We start from the raw sequence: 16,838 nt of genomic DNA on the forward strand, positions 1-16,838 counted from the left end.
TGACAGAGTCATTCAGAAGTACTCTTTGTCAGAAAATCCTGTGTCTCAGAGAACATTTGGTGCTGGCCTGGAAATTTCTAAGCTGAATCTCACTCTAAAATGGGAAAAATGCAGGAAAAGTTCATATACAGCAGGATCATTTTACCAGATTTGTTTTGGAAAAAAAAAAAACAACTTTCTTTCCACTGGTTATAACTCACTACTGAGTCAGTTTCTTGTTCATGAAATGCTTAATTTCCTTCCAATTTCACTGTCTTGTCATTTCTCATATTTAATGCTACCTTTGTATGACTAACAATTGCTGGATATCAAATGAATATGACAGTCCCCTCAGACACAACAGATTTTTCTGTGTATATGATTAATACTGAATGATTCACTGATATTAGATGTAGTACGTATTAATTAGTATCTTTCCTTTGACATGAACTCCATGAAGGCAAAAGCAAACTTCAAACATTTTTTTCTCCGGAAACCAACAGGCTCTATCTAGTTAAAATTGTGGCACAAAGTGATATGTTTTTCTTGGCAACTTTCAATTCCATTCCTATATTCTTTTTGTTGTGCTCCTAGCACTAAGGGAGGGTGCCCTACACTAATAGCCTGTGGAACCAACATCATTATGTCCACTTGCTCTGTGGTTCTACTCCATAAAGAGCTCACATTTAAGCTAAAGTGTTGAAACGGGTAATGAGATTTTATCTATTCTATAGGAGGACATTTCATTCATTCTATAACTATTGTATAATTTTTCCTATTTTATTTTCATCCAGCAAACATTGACAGAGCATTTAGAATGCATTGGGAACATAAAGACTTCAAGAAACACGAAGATGAATATTACATATTCTGTGATTTCAGTGAGTATGCAATATTGTAGAAGGAAATATTTATAAACTAATAAACTATTATAATAAGAAGAGCAATAAAAGAATTATAGACAAAACATCATGGGGCACAGAGAAATGAATACCTCTGTAGCATTTCAATATTCTCAAGTTCATGTAAGTGAGAACTGTGGGTGTTTACGTAATTCTGATAGTCAGTATTGGGCTCATAAAAGGTTATTCATATAAGGTAGGTGACCAGCTAATCAATTAGGACAGTGTTATCCTTACCAAAGTATATAGTTTTCACATATATATTTAAAATTTAGTATGAACCAAGTGTTATTGGGACTCTAATTGTGTTGCTCGTTTGATCAAATCTGATCACATAACTTTTAAAACTTCTTACTACTGGTATTTTTGAATGGTTAGCATAGATAAAAATGAAAAGTATGAGAAGCAGACTGGTTAGAGTGGAATGGTTCCTTTGAGACATCAGTCTCATCCAACTCAGATCACATGTGTTAAAATGTTATTGGATGGATTTCCACATTTAAACAATGGACCATTTCAACAGCAAGGGAAGATATTGTAGGTAAAAATCAAAGGTGAAAATCTATAACAGATGACCATTCTGTCTGTGGTATTTTCGCTTCTTGTGGAAATCAAGATGTTGAAAGCAAGGCTCAGTCACTGCCTCCATGACTTGTTCTCAACTATCAATGGTATAGAACTACTTACTGAAATCTGCTCTCCTATATATTGGATTGTGAATTTTGAATGTCAGAGATTTTCTCTAGTTTATTATCAACTGTTTTATTCTGTGGCTTTTTAATTTATAGGAGTTTTGAAATTCCCCTTGTTTGAACAATCTAAGTGCTCAGCTATCTTTGTATAGGCTTGTAACCCAAAGAAGTTTCAAAACCCTCACACTATGAATCTACCATTTATCATTCAAGTCATTAAAAATTAAAGAAGACACAGACAACTGGGGTTAATATTCTACATTTTAGAATTGTTTAGATCGGAACATAATAATAGAAATAATTCCCAAAGTATATTTTCTTCTCTGGTTAGCACAAAATCTACCAGATGCTTACAAAGTCCTTTTCTTTTTCCTTCCTGATTATCTTGGCATTAATGTGGCAGTCAGCTTATGTCTTTTATTCTGCTTATGTGTTTTATTCAACTCATAAAATCTTGGCCACATGTAATTTTTAACATTAAATTCTTGATTCATTCCTCCCACCCAATTATATGATACAGCTATATAATTCTGAGGTTTTATAAAAGTATAAAAACTCTTGAAATATGTGCCTTTAAAAATGAATACATCAGAATATTCACAACATATTCATCATTTTCACAATTTAGGATACATATTTGTTATTTATACAATATATGAATATTATTCATAGTACTAATTATTTCTAATTATTTCTAATACATATTTGCTAAGTTCTACTATTTAAAAAGTCAAGTAATTTTGTGTTATTGTATCTGGGGAAAATCATATGTGGTCAAAATATATCATAAAAAACACGTCTTTACTGAATTCAACTTACTAGTTTTTTATTGAGATATAATTGACATCAGATTATACTAGCTTAAGACGTACAACATAATGATATGACATTTATATATACTGAGAAATGCTCACCACAGTAAGTCTACTTAACACCCATCAGCACATATAGTTACAATTTTTTTCTTCTTGTGATAAAATGCGTACTGACTTGTTAGAGGGATATGATGTCCATCACCTTCATTTTAAAGGTGAAGAAACTGAAACTCTGATTAGTCATTTCTCACTGGGTGACAGAGCTGTCATTGGCGGCCCAGCAATAGAGCCATAGTCTCAGTTTTCCTCTCATGCCACATGTCATCTGACCTGACGAATTAAGTGAGAGTCCAATCCATGGTTCTCAAGACTTGGTCAAAAATAGAGATAGTGATGATATAAAGATCTCAGGCAGTGTTATAAGTGTTATAAAACTGATGAAGTCTTCCGTCAGTCTAATTGTTGTTTTACAAGTAATCTCTTGTTTCTTTCTGGGCTTTTAGGACTTCTTTATTTATCTTTATGTATTTGCAGTTCAGCAGAAGCAGAGAGAGGAAGCAGTGGCATGAACAGTGTCATTGATTTTCAGAGTTTTTTTTTTCTTGAAACTATTTAGCATGTAATAACTATCGATTTAACTCAGAGAGGAGGGTCTTTGCAAAGGTCAGTGTTGTTCCTTAAAAGAAATCATGCAGGAATGGAATCAACATTCACATTTTGCTGTGTTTTTTATTTACTTATTTTATTTTATTTACTTTTGGCTGCATTGGATCTTCGTTGCTGCGTGCAGACTTTCTCTAGTTGCGGTGAGCAGGGGCTACTCTTTGTCGTGGTGCACTGGCTTCTCATTGCAGTGGCTTCTCTTGTTGCGGAGCACAGGCTCTAGGCGTGGGGCTTCATTAGTTGTGGCTCTCGGGCTCTAGAGCACAGGCTCAGTAGTTGTGGCGCACTGGCTTAGTTGCTCCACGGCATGTGGGATCTTCCCGGAAAAGGGCTCGAACCCGTGTCCCCTGCATTGGCAGGCGGATTCTTAACCACTGAGCCACCAGGGAAGCCCCATTTTGCTGCTTTTAAATTAGTTAAATTTTTAAACTAGTTATTAAATAGTTTGACCATTATATCAGCATTAAAGGCTAACAATTATCTTACAGTTTCTTGTTATTATTTTCTAGTATTTACCAGTTTTAAAGACTCTTCAAATTAATCAGTGTTATTTGCCTTATTGAATTTTGGAATCCATTCTTGGCAGTATATATGTATATACACATACACACCATATATATGCATGCATATGTGTGTATCTGTATACGTATGTGTATATATATATGTATGTATGTGTGTGTGTGTATATATATATAGTTTCTTACATCTTACTGATTTCTGGGTTCAAACGTCTTTCTTCCTGAAGTATATATTTGGTAAGTTTTTCATGAAAATCATATAATTCCATTTTTCTTTTAAAATCTCTGCTTCATTCCTCAAAATTGTATGTAGTTTACTGTCACTTTTCAATGATAGTTTACTTACCTTCTCCCACAACATGGAAATAGCACCCCTTGTTTTTCTGTTCTCTCCTGTTGCTATCAAGACTTTCATTAATCTAATTGTTGTTTTGTAGGTAGTCTCATTTCTTTCTGGGTGCTTTTTAGCCTTATTTACTTGTCTGTAGTGTTCTGCTTTTACTACCATGTGATCAACTGTATTTTTTTATTCTGCTCAAAATTTGGAGCATTTTTAAATTTTAAGATCTTTTAAGATTTTAAGATCTTTCCTCAGTTCTGAAAATATTTTCAAATACTATTTCTCTTCCATTGTTTCTATTCTTTTTCTCTGAAACTTCTTTTATAGATAAGTTACAGATTGTCTTTCTATATTTTATGTTTCCTTTCCCATCTCCTTAACTCTCTGTGCTGATTTGGGGTGATTTTTCAATTGCTGCTCAACTATTAGTTTTTAATTTCTATATGTTCTCCAAGTTTCTTATCTGTCTCTTTGTTTTATTTTCACACTGCTGTATTACTTACTTAGGGGATCCTTACTTTGTATTTCTCCAATCATTTTAAAGGTAATTATGTTTTAATCTCCTTGAGATTGAAGTTTCAACATCTCAAGCTTTGGGGGAACACATTTCTCTTTGCAGTAACTACTACCTTTGTTTACAATGGATTGTTTCCTCTCTTATTTGCAATATTTTTAAATGATCCCATCTTATGTCTGACATAGGTTCTTTCTTGCATTGTAGAATTCCTATGCAGCATGAATTGTTGAAGTTTCTTTCCAAATAGTTTTTTTTTTTTCCCTTTGTTTTTGTCAGAGGCTCTGGCCCTTGACAAATTTATGTTCATTTCTCAGTTTGAGCTTTCCTATATTGTGCAATTAGTGTAAATTCTGGCCTCAAATAGATTAAGAGTTTTGTTTTTCATAGGAGAGAAATAGTCTCACCTAGGGCTAGAGGGAGGCATATTTACCGTCATCTCTCTGAATAAGAAGATAGAGTGTATTAGCCCCCTCTCACTAGTGTTGTGGCCTATAATTCTTAGCCATGTCATGCCATTCGTCATCTACCACCTCTTCTCCTGGTGGCCTAATGATCCTCCAGGCCCGCCAGGGCCGTCACTTTCTGCTCCTACCAGGTCCTTGGGTTTCCTCTTCATTTCTGGACCCTACACATTTGCTTTCTTTTATTGTGAGCTTGAACTATTATTGAAAATCATATATTTGCTTTTTCCAGAATCCTTTGTTATTTATATGGGGAAAGATTCTGGCTATCCTGGTCTACCGTTTTGCCAGAATCAGACAGATTTATTTTTACTCCGTTATTTTAAAGCAGGTTTTCTTCTATACTTGGGTAGACGCCATCATCCCTAATCACAGAATAATTTGCAATGAGGCTTATTTCTGCACATGGGCCTGAAACTCTCTTTACATAAAACACACACACACAATAATATATACATGTAAAAGAGAGTCAGATGGTGAGATGAGATACAATTTAGCATATTTATAACTTGCTCCATACTAATGGGGACAGAATTTGTTAGGAAGACCTGTTGTGAATGCCAAGAGAAGCCGGTCCAGGAATGCCAAGAGAATGCCTGCAGGGAGGATATTGTACTCAGAGGTTGGACTGAGGTAAATGCATTGATAGGATACAGTGCTTTCAAAACAGGAAGTATATTAGAATCACTTAAGGAGCCTTTTAAAAATAATCATAAGCCTAAAGCTGCTTTCATGTGTTTAGCTGGGCCCAGGAAGCTGTACTGTGGTAAGCACGCCAGGTGATTCTATGCAGGTAGCTTATGGCATGTGGAGCTGCTTTGGGAACCATTGGGAAAAGGCAAAGTAAGAAACTGGGGTAAGGAAACTGGTTTATAAAGTGCTCTGAAGCTTCCAATAAGGAATCTATGCTTTACCTGGATGAATGACAGGGAGACCCAATTCCCAAAAGGCAGTGAAAAGCCCCAAAAGGCAATGTGATGTGAAAACAATAGAATGTAAGATATATTTATCAATAGCACCAACTAAATAACTGTTAAATCTGCTTTGATATGTATGGTGAAGTATGAATTAGATCAGGGGTCAGCAAACTCCACCCCAAGGGCCAAATGTTGCATGTGGCTTGTTTTTGCAGGGCCAGTGAGCTAAGAATGATTTTAAAGAATTATGGGCGGGGTGGGATTGGGGGAGAGTATGTGACAAAGATTATATGTGGCTCCCAAATCCTTAAATATTTACTGTCTGACCTTTTACAGAGTAAGTTTGCCAAGTCTCTGAATTTAGACAGACTCAAGGTTTTTCCAGTACTTGTGGCAAGTTAGCAAGGCTTCGGCTACAGTGTGGCGAGGAGAATAAATGAAAAGGAGCTGCAGCAGAATGAGGCAAAAACAAGCAGGACTGGAGTAGGAGCCGTGTCCAAACAGCTATCAAAGCTAGATTATTAGAGCACTAGTGACCGAAGGATCGTCCATGAGATGACGCAGTGACCTTTTTAAAAATGCAAATTTAATCTTGTTTAAATTGAAATCCTTCATTAATGTCCAATCCCCCTCAAGATAGAATCAAAACACAGTATCGTACACTAAGCTCTTCATGACATAGTCCAAACTCACATTCTTCAATGTGTCCAAATGGCTCCACCGTAATCCTTGCTCACGGAACTTTTTAAAATCCTGCGCACATGCAAAATACTTCCACTTTGTTTTTGTTATTTTATTTATTTACTTATTTATTTGTTTTCAAAATAAAGTACATAGTTTAAAACTGCAATTGTACCTGTATTATAATAAATATCAACTGTTCCATACTCTACTTCTGATTTCCCCCCAAAAAGCTCTTTCTAATGTTTCCATTTTTTCCTGACTTCACCTCCATAATTCTAAATAATTTCCTCATAATCTTATTTCCTAGTTTTCTATATTAAATATCATCCACTTAATTCTTATTGTTGAGATCAAGATTTAGCACTTCTACACTACCCAGCCCCCATCACATAATCCCTTCCCTTCTCTCCCAATATTATGTCACCTTTTCATATTCAATGTCTTCCTAGAACGGCTGTTTTTCTGATGTTTGACGTCTTAGATTGAATCTATGATTAGATTAGTAAAGTGTCAGCTGAAGGAATGAATTATCCATATCCGTATCCATAGGAGTCAGAACCAGAAAATGAAGGGGGAGACTAGTTCTATGTGCTAATAGACAGGAATTTATTACTGAACTAAGCAGGATGATAATCAATCATCCAGTTAAATAACCAGTATAGTGTATCTGGCTTATTTCTATGCTTCCTAGCACAAGGATAACTCTTTAAACTTAAGGGTGACTATTTTGAGGTGATCTGGAACAGCAACTGATCTGGTGACTATTTTGAGGTGATCTGGCCACCACCTTGATCTAATATTTACTCTGAATAACTTATACAATTGAGAAATTTTATTAGCCCTGGACATTCAAGGTCTTTTTAAGTTTTATTGGGGTATAGTTGCTTCACAAGGTTGTGTTAGTTTCAGGTGTGCAGCAAAGTGAAGTCAGACAGAGAAAGACAAATATCATGTGATATCGCTTATATGTGGAATCAAGGTCTTTTAAGTTCCTTTTTTTTAACCTTTTTGGGGATAAAAGTAATCTTTTTCAAAATATGCAAGGCCCTTATTTTCTGGAACTTTTCCATTGCCTTTCTGTTCTGATTTCAAAGCAGCTAATTTTTTACCAAGCTCATTTCCTCTTCCTTTCAATACCTTGCCAAAAGCACCTAGCAAAAAGCATTACACGCTATTATGGCACTGTTTCCCGAATTTTCCCCCTAAGCTACAGAGCAGGGACGTTATTTACCTTCCAAGTTGTTATAACAGGTAAGAGTTTTATTAAATGTTTTGCAGCAATATAAGATGAATAAATATCCAGCCATCTGTTCTGATACATCTTTTTACTTACCACCTCCACGTGACTAATACCGTATATTTTATCTTATATGTTGGCTATAACAAATGCTATGTATTTTACTTTTTTCCCAATAGCAGTGTCCCAATTCAACGTAGCGATTACTATATAGGTAATGATGGGACATAGGAGGGTAACAATTCCATTTTGAAGTATCAGTGGTTTATCTCAGTAAAGGTTTATATCTGCATCACATTACAGGTTAAAGCAGTTTGAACAGATCATCAAGCCAGATCTCCTCCAACGTATGACTCAGGAATCTGGGATCCTACCATCACATGTTTCCAAAATACTGAAATCCTTTGCATCCAGCTGCATTAATAAGAAAGAAAGAATGTGTGGAAAGTTTCTTAAGAGCCTTAGAGACCAAACATAGATTTAACATACAGAAATTACATACACATCCTATTGGCCAGAACTAGTCAAATAGCCTCCCTTGATTAAAAGGGGCCTTGGGTATGTGACTTAAATATATGTATAGAAGCAAAATAAAAACATTTTGGTGAACTCATTACATGGTGCTGCTACAATGTACACAGTGTAGATTACACAGCAAATAAATTGTAGTTGGATGAAATAAAATGGACTCTTGAAGTCTGCAATACAAAAGATATTTTAAAATCCATACTTTAAGGATTAAAAAATGGTTTATAGATCTTTACATATTTCTGGAACCTGCAGCTGGTTGAGAGAGACTAATTTCTTAAGATACCATTATTTGACAATTTAATTGCCTTTCCAACTTTTAATACATTTTTATCTTTTACCTACTATCATTTTTACAAACTAAGAAATACTAGCACACCTGACAAGTTGAGAACAACAGAGACATAAATTGCTGTTGATACAGGGTTATTTTAATTCATGTCCTGAGCTTTAGATATTTGTATAATATACACTTTAAAAAAAACAGGAGAAAAAAACCCCAAAGTTGGCAATCTGAAAAGACAGGTAAGACTGACAAATCTTTAATCTGACTAATGAGGAGGGGAAGAAGGTGGCTCAAATAAATGATAGGAATAAAAAAGGAGCACATAAATAGATGTAATATTATGATAATATGAGATAATTAACACTTTTATTCCAAAGTATTGAAAATTGAGAATATTAGAAAATACCCAGAAAAAATAGAATTACTAAAAATGATTCAAGTGATGGAATACCCAAATAATGCTTTAGATCCACTAAAGAAATTATAGCAGTAGCAGAAGCTCTGCCCACAAAGAAATCCCCATACACCAGTCAGAAGAATAGTTAGAAACAGGCAAAAAATGAGTTTCCCAATTTATTTTTGGAGGTTTTTATAACCTTGTTAGCAAAATCTGACAACAAAATTATGAAAAAAGGAAATATGCACGTCAGTGTCACATATAAATATACTTAAAATTATAACATATTATCAAACATAATTCAGAAATATATAAAAATTATATCATGATCAAGAAGTGGTTTGCTACAGAAGTGTAACATTTAACATCAGAAAATGAATTAATAGCTTTTATTTCACTCTCATATTAGGGAAAAAGTGAAATTAACCATTTCAATAGATGAAAGACATCAATTTAGGATGAAAATTTTAAAAATGGATAACAGAAGAGAATTTCCTGTTATTTACAAGAAACTCTGCAAGAGGTATCATATCCGTGAAACATCGAACTCTTTCCCTTTGAGATTACACTGATAAAATCTTGAAATCTTTCTTTTTGAGATCCAGAATAAAAAAAGAATGGCCCCATCACCATGTTTTTTAAACAGTTTTGAGTGATGTCATTCAGGAAAAAAGGCAAATACCAAGAAATCTGATGCAAAAAGATTGCAAAGGATGAGAATAGTCACTAATTGCCAATGATATCATTGTATGAACAGAAAATCTCAAAAAGCCTACCTTAAATTATTAGAATTAATAAAAGGGTTAGATGGATAGCCATATACAAAATTAACATATGCAAATCAATTATATTTTTAAATATCACTGAAATTCTGTTATAAAGTAAAATAAAAGGATTCAATTTACAGTAACACCAAAAATGAACTACATAGAAACAAATCTAATAGAAGATGTGTAAGACCTCTGAGAAAAAATGATAAAGTTTGCATAAACAAATATTGAGGCACATAAATAGAAAGATATGCCATGTTCATGGTTTAAACACAACAAAAAGTGATGTGTGTATTTAAGGCATTCCAAGTTAAAATACAGACAGATTTATTTTTATGGCACTTGATAAGTTGGTTCTAAAATTTATATTTCAATGGCCAAGATACCACTGAAAAAAAGGAAACGGAAGACTTTGCTCAAGCACTTAACTATATGTACCTATGCAAAGATATCATACTTATAGTAATTAAGACAGCTTGGCATTTCTAGTAGGATAGGCAAATATCTGATGGAATGGAATAGGGTACTCTAAAACAGATCTACTCGGATTTGGATACTTGATTCATGAAAACCAAAATGAAATACACCAAATAAATGAAGTCAATAAAATTGAAGGTCCACATCTGACACCACATGAAAAATAATTCTTGTGGTTTGAAGACTTAAATGTAGAAGTCAAAACTATAAATGTTTCATACAAATTAAATATAAGTAAATGGATTGTGACTTCAAGATATGAAAGGACGTTTGAACATATGGAAAATGCTAATGTTAAAGAAAAAATTGATAAATGCAACTACGTAAAAATGAGGGACTTCTTGTCATTAACACATACCATAAAGAGAGTAAAAAGACAAGAGAAATGGACTAACTTGACTAGAGTTTACAAAGAAAACTATTCAAATGTTCTGAACCCACAAGAACCCATGCTCAACCATGTTGAATTGTTCACGGATATGAGAATTAAAAACACATCTGATAGATGGGCTAAAGTGAAAAGTCTAAAAATTAGTGTAACAAAGCAGGACCGTCTGGGGCCTTCACAGAACAAACCCTTCCTCCACATCCTCTGCTTTAGCTCCTCTCTAAAGAATCTAGATAATAGTATTTGATGCACATTTCCTGAGTTGTTTTACAGAGGTGGAAACCCCACCAAATGGAAGATAATAACTACTAGATGACCATGAGCACATAGCCCCAGGGCCTATTGGAGCCTAACGACTGATAATGGTAACCCCTGTGACACTGTCCTGTTACCTCACCATCAACCAATTACAGAATTGTGTACAAGCTGGTCACATAGACTGTGCCCCGCGACCCCCTCCACCATCTGGCCTTTAGAAGTGTTTTCCTGAAACCCATCGGGGAGTTCAGTCCTTTTGAGCACTAGCAGTCCCTGGAATAATTGTACGGAGCCCTACGATAAACACAGCACTTTCCTTCGCTACAGTCCGGTGTCAGTAGATTGGCTTTACTCTGCATGGGTGAGTGGACCCAAGTTTGGTTCGCTAACATTAGCAAAATTGGCAAGCATGGGAATGAAAAAAGTAACACAAATGCACTAATGGTGGGACTATAAATTCATATAAACAATTGGAAGAATAGATTGTCATTATTTAGTAAGAGTAAAGATACACATATCCTACAAAGCTACATTTTAATTCTTGATATATATCTTAAAGATAGTTTTTTTTTTAATATTTGCACCTTGATACAATTATAAAAATACTTTGGGCAGCATTGTTTTTAGTACACAAGAACTGACAAAAAACCAAACCACAAATCCATAAATAATAGAATGAATTTATAAACTGTTGCATATTTATATAATAGAAAATTATATGGGATGAAATAAACACTCATAATCACCTGTAGCATCATGTATTAATCTCAGAGACTTAATGTTGGATGGAAAAAAAGGCAAAAAGCATGTATACAGGCAGTGTGATTTCATTCATATGAAGTTTCAAACCAGGCTAATTGAATTATATAATTTGGGAATCCATACATGCTTGTTGAAACTATAAAGAAAGATGAGAAGTTGATTTTTACAAATTCAGAAAAGCAGTTACCTCCAAGAGAAATTTGCAGAGAATTTGGGGGACATCATGGATGCTAATTATGTTCTTTCTTACCATGAGTAGGTAACGTAGATTTTAGGTTCCTAATAATCTAATAAACTTGTATATAGATAAACATATGATTCAGTTGCATTTTTGATATATTAAGCTATTAAAATGAAAACAAAGTAGGATTGTAAAGATATAGAGAGAAGTTTTTTAATGCTATGTTAATTACCAATCTAATTGCAAATGAAGGAAGCAATCTAATTGAAAATGAGAGGTGGGAAAAAAATTTGACATTTTTTTCTTTGTTTTAGTCAACTTTCTGTTTTGCTTGGTATTTTCTATATAGATATTTACAATATTTTACAAAAACTAACTGTCCTGAAGCTAATGTCAGATCAGCTTGTTTTTCTAGGGTAGTGCTTCTTAAATTTTATTGTCCATATGTATCACCTGGGGATCTTGTTAAAAATGCAGATTCTGACTCAGCGATCTGGGCTGGGGCCTGAGAGTCTAGCAAGAGATTGCGCTCTTGCTGTTAGTCCAAGGACTGCTTTTTGAGGAATAAGGCCCCAAGCTATGGGTTACTGGAGTAACTGGAATTCAACTGGTAATCCATAAGTAGGGTGACCGTGGATTTTTCACCCAACTGGGACACATTAGGGAGTGAAATGGAGCTGAAAATAATAAATGTGCTTGGCCACAAGGCATAAACAGGACCTTTCCCCAAAAAACTGGGACATAGGTTCTCCCTAACTTTTATGCACGCTGTAGTTTAGGACAAAATATTGTGAATATCATACCAACATTGTCCCAAAAGAGAAAGACTTTGAAATGCATAATAAGCATTATGAGGAAAGGCCCTTGAGTTAGTGATAGAAGTTTATATTTTGCAAAATGCACAGTAGAGAAAAAGTTACACCCCAGTTGAAGTGGGTGTAAATTTCCCATCTGCTGCTAGCTAGACAGTCTGGACCCCAGAATCTTCTCGCTCCTGAAATACTTGTAAGACATCATCTTATTCCATTTTAATGGTATAATCTCTGTTTTGGTTTGAGATACTGTTTTGTTTTCTGTTTTCTTACATTTTTATTTTTTGAACTTAAAGTAATTTTGTTTGATTCTATCTACTTTTTCTTCCTATTCTATGATTTTTAAATTACTTATAAATCAGCTTTTTAGAGCAAAATAATAATTGTCTGTCATTCAACAAACTCAGTGTCTCAGGTTCCATAATGAAAGCTTGTATTTTTATAAGTAACTTACAGTATATTTTGGAAATCGTTTCATTTTATTCTTAGTACAGGTGTGAAAAAATAGATGTTGGAGTTTCAATTACTTGATTCATTTATTTGTAGAATGTTTTTGTTAAAAACTTTAAATATTTAAGGCAGTGGTCCAAAACTCTGAGGAAAAAACATAAACAGCAACAACAAAGACAAGGAGACTGCATTTTTATAAAGTAAGTAGCCAGTGAAAACTGATGCATGGATTTCAGTACAAGATAAAGTCATTTATATAATATTTCATTAAACTGATGGTAGAAAACAAAAGCAGATAAAAGATGACAACCATAATTAAAGTGAACAGGCTAGGGATCCTTTTTGTCTTTGAAACACCCGGCTCTCCTCATTTTATCTACTAAATGTCACAGTGCGAACTTTACTTCTGCCAGTATGAAAGGGGGTCTTAATGAGCCTCATTTAATACCTCGGTCCATAGTCAGGCAAAATGTTTTTAAGGAATAGAGATGAATGATTATGGTTTAAGTCATTTAAAAATTTCAGAATAATCAATCATATTCAGTACTGAAAGAGCCTGAAACTTGAGGTATGATTCTTTTGATAATGACATATGGTTTTCAAAAACATAGCAGAAACTGACATTCCAGAAAAACAAAATGAGTGATTCATACCCTAGCAAAATCTATTATCACTTGCAGCATATTAAATGCTTCTGTGCCGAGTTAGTCACAGATTCTGGCCTAGCTGCAGGAGGCACTACTGATATTCCTAGTTTTTCAATCTTATTGTTATCATTTTTGAATTCTTGTGAACCTGTGAAAATTTATTCACATATGAAGTATTTATAATTAAACAGCCATATCTCATTCATTGATTCGTCATGGAATTGACATGGAGACTTAGCGTAGAGAGCTTCTAGAACTAACTCCCAGTTAATACAAAAAGAAATTCTCTCTAAACTATCAATATCATTTGCCTTCTCAATTGTGGGTTGATTGCCAGGAATAGGGTACATTCTACCTGCAAATGTGTCTAGTCAGGCTTTTGGATGTCTCTATTAAATAATCTATACCTCTCCATTTAACACGCATCCCTCAAGCATATGTACCAGGCCTGATGTTTGTTATGGATGAACGAGACAACAAAACATAATCTCTTTCCTCAAAGAACTCAGTAAGGTGGACAGAAAAGTACCTGTTACAATAGAGTTTGACAAGTGCTATGAAAGAAGTAAAAATGGGATGGAGAGGGAAAAGGGAGTTCAGGTTCTGCCACTTTTAGCTAAATCACCTTCCCCAAAATGTACGTACTTTGGATCTACTCATACATCTTAGCCCATAGGAAATCAAACATCTTTTCTACATGACAAGTTCTTAAATTTTGTTGTTCCTGTTGGTTATTTGTTTGTTTGTTTGTTTCTCTTCTGACCTAAGTGGACCCACTAATGCCACCATATCCTTCTAAATCTCATCAACTGCTTCTCAGATAAAAAGAAGTCTGTGTCTAATTTATTTTTTTAATATACTCTTTGCTTCAAAATCCTCCTTAAAATATAATTATCCAAAGTAAACACGATACTATGTTATGATATGAATAATATAATTCTATAAACATAGTTGAAGATATTACTTTTTTGGTAGTTAGGGTCATAATGCTACACTCAACCAACTTTTCTCTCCTCCTTTATTTTTTAAATGCAGCAAGGCCATGTAAATGCAGTCGATTTTTATTTGTTTGCTTTAAAAAAAAAAATGCCCTATCAGAGTATGGTACAGGTTTCAATCTGTTCAAACTTTTGAATCTAAATTCTGATACCAAACATTTTAACTCTCCTATCAGATTGAGAGATTTGATTAGCGTTGCTTCTATTTTCATCCAGGCAATAATAAAATTGTTCATCAATAGAAGGTCAAGAACAGGGCCTTCTGGAATTCTAGTGTAGCATAAAATAAATGTCTCCAAGGAAATACTTACTGACTGTCCACTGCCAAAGAACCTGCTCCCACTCGGAGAAAGATCTACTACAGGGGTCCCCACGACTCCAGTCCAGAAGGCAATATTGGGCTTCCCTGGTGGCGCAGTGGTTGAGAGTCCGCCTGCCGATGCAGGGGACACGGGTTTGTGCCCCGGTCCGGGAAGATCCCACGTGCCACGGAGCGGCTGGGCCCGTGAGCCATGGCCACTGAGCCTGCGCGCGTCCGGAGGCTGTGCTCCGCAACGGGAGAGGCCACAACAGTGAGAGGCCCACGTACCGCAAAAAAAAAAAAAGAAGGCAATATTCCTCGAAGTCGGAATCTGCTTTACACACATTTCCACTTCCGTCTTATTCTGTATTACATCTAGTCTCTCTTCGTTTGCTAATTTCTTTTAAATACATGTCTCTTTTACTTCTTCCCTGTTTATAGTGTGTAGTTCACCTGGCAGACCCTGCTCTGGTCACCTCTTCATCTTCTGAAGCTTTTCCTTCTTCTCTATGTACTAAAAATATGTCCATCAAATATTATCTTTCTTTGCCCTTCCAGATTGACCTAGGGTTTCATGTTCTTATGACTGGTCCTCCTGTGTGTCCTGACCTCTCAGTCTCCTCATAGCCATTGGCCCCAAAATTACAAATGGAAAATGGAATGATTTTATTTAAGATGTATTGAGTGAATGATACGTGACAGGAGCCCTTTTAAGACTCTTATAGATATTTTCATTTAATCTGCATAACAAACCTATGAGGGGGTCCATGATGAGACCATTTCACAAAAAAAAGAAACAGAGACTTGGGTAACTTGCCCCAGGTCATGCAGTTAGTAGGTGAGAGAATCAAAGGTGATCCTTTGATTGTCGTTCCTAAGATATGATTATTCACCTAGTTATAATTCTCCAGATTATTCTATCACTATCTGTCAATGATGTGTTAAGAATCAATACTTTTTAGAATCAATACTTCACACACTCATGATTGGCTAAAATTAAAATGACTGACAGAATCAAACAATGGCAAGAATGTGGAGACTCAAGAACTCTCATGTGAGTGGAAATGTAATATAGCAATTCCCTTTCACTTTGGAAAAAGGGGTCTGATAAATAAATATATAATCATATTTTAATATATATAAAAATTAAATTATATATCAGAATTTCATGCCTAGGTATTTAATTGAGAAAACTGAAAGACTATTTTTAAAAAGGTCTTTGATGAGAGTACCCATAGCAGAATTCTTCTTTGTAATAAAAAACTAGAAACTGTCCAAGTATCTATTAATAGAAGAATCAGAAAATAAACTGTGATACATCCATGCAATGCAATATTACTCAGGAGTAAAAAGGAGTGAGCTACTGATATATGCAAAAACAAGGATGAATCTCCTAAACGTGATACTGAGTAAAAGAAGTCTTTCACAAAAGTTAATTGAGACTGAAGTAATGGCATTCTCCTATTTTCCCAAGAAAAAAGGAAATTACACTTCATACCATGGTTTGTTCTTCATAAATTCATACTGGAACCTAGTATTTGCTTCATTCTTTTCTGTATACAATACTGAAGCAACCGAAATAATTGATGTCAAGGTCTCACGGGTCATTTACCTCTTTTTAAAAAAACGGAATTATTTCCGAGTCACGTATCTCATTTTCCTTGCTTTGCAATGATTGCTGAACCTGGTTCTGGAAATTCTTTCTTTCTGTCCTCTGGTAATTGTTCTGGCCTGGAGATGTTCTCATCTGGAGGTGCTGGAGCTGTGTGCTACCTCCCTACCTTCTCAGCTACACTGCGATGTAAACAGCATCTTATCTTCCTCCAGCAGTTTCAGGGAGACAAATTCTCCGTGTGAA

At 34.8% G+C, this 16,838-nt stretch overlaps 1 long non-coding RNA gene across 1 annotated transcript in view; it reads left to right on the top strand.

Moving 5' to 3' along the window:
* LOC307176638 overlaps positions 1-16,838 on the top strand; it is a 159,701-nt gene that overhangs the window by 102,647 nt on the left and 40,216 nt on the right. The window contains exon 5 of the long non-coding RNA XR_013824852.1: positions 774-860. This is a non-coding gene — a long non-coding RNA (uncharacterized lncRNA). The remainder of the gene's footprint in view (positions 1-773; positions 861-16,838) is intronic.

This window comes from Stenella coeruleoalba, assembly GCF_951394435.1.
Source record: "Stenella coeruleoalba genome assembly, chromosome: 18".
NCBI lineage: Eukaryota > Metazoa > Chordata > Mammalia > Artiodactyla > Delphinidae > Stenella > Stenella coeruleoalba.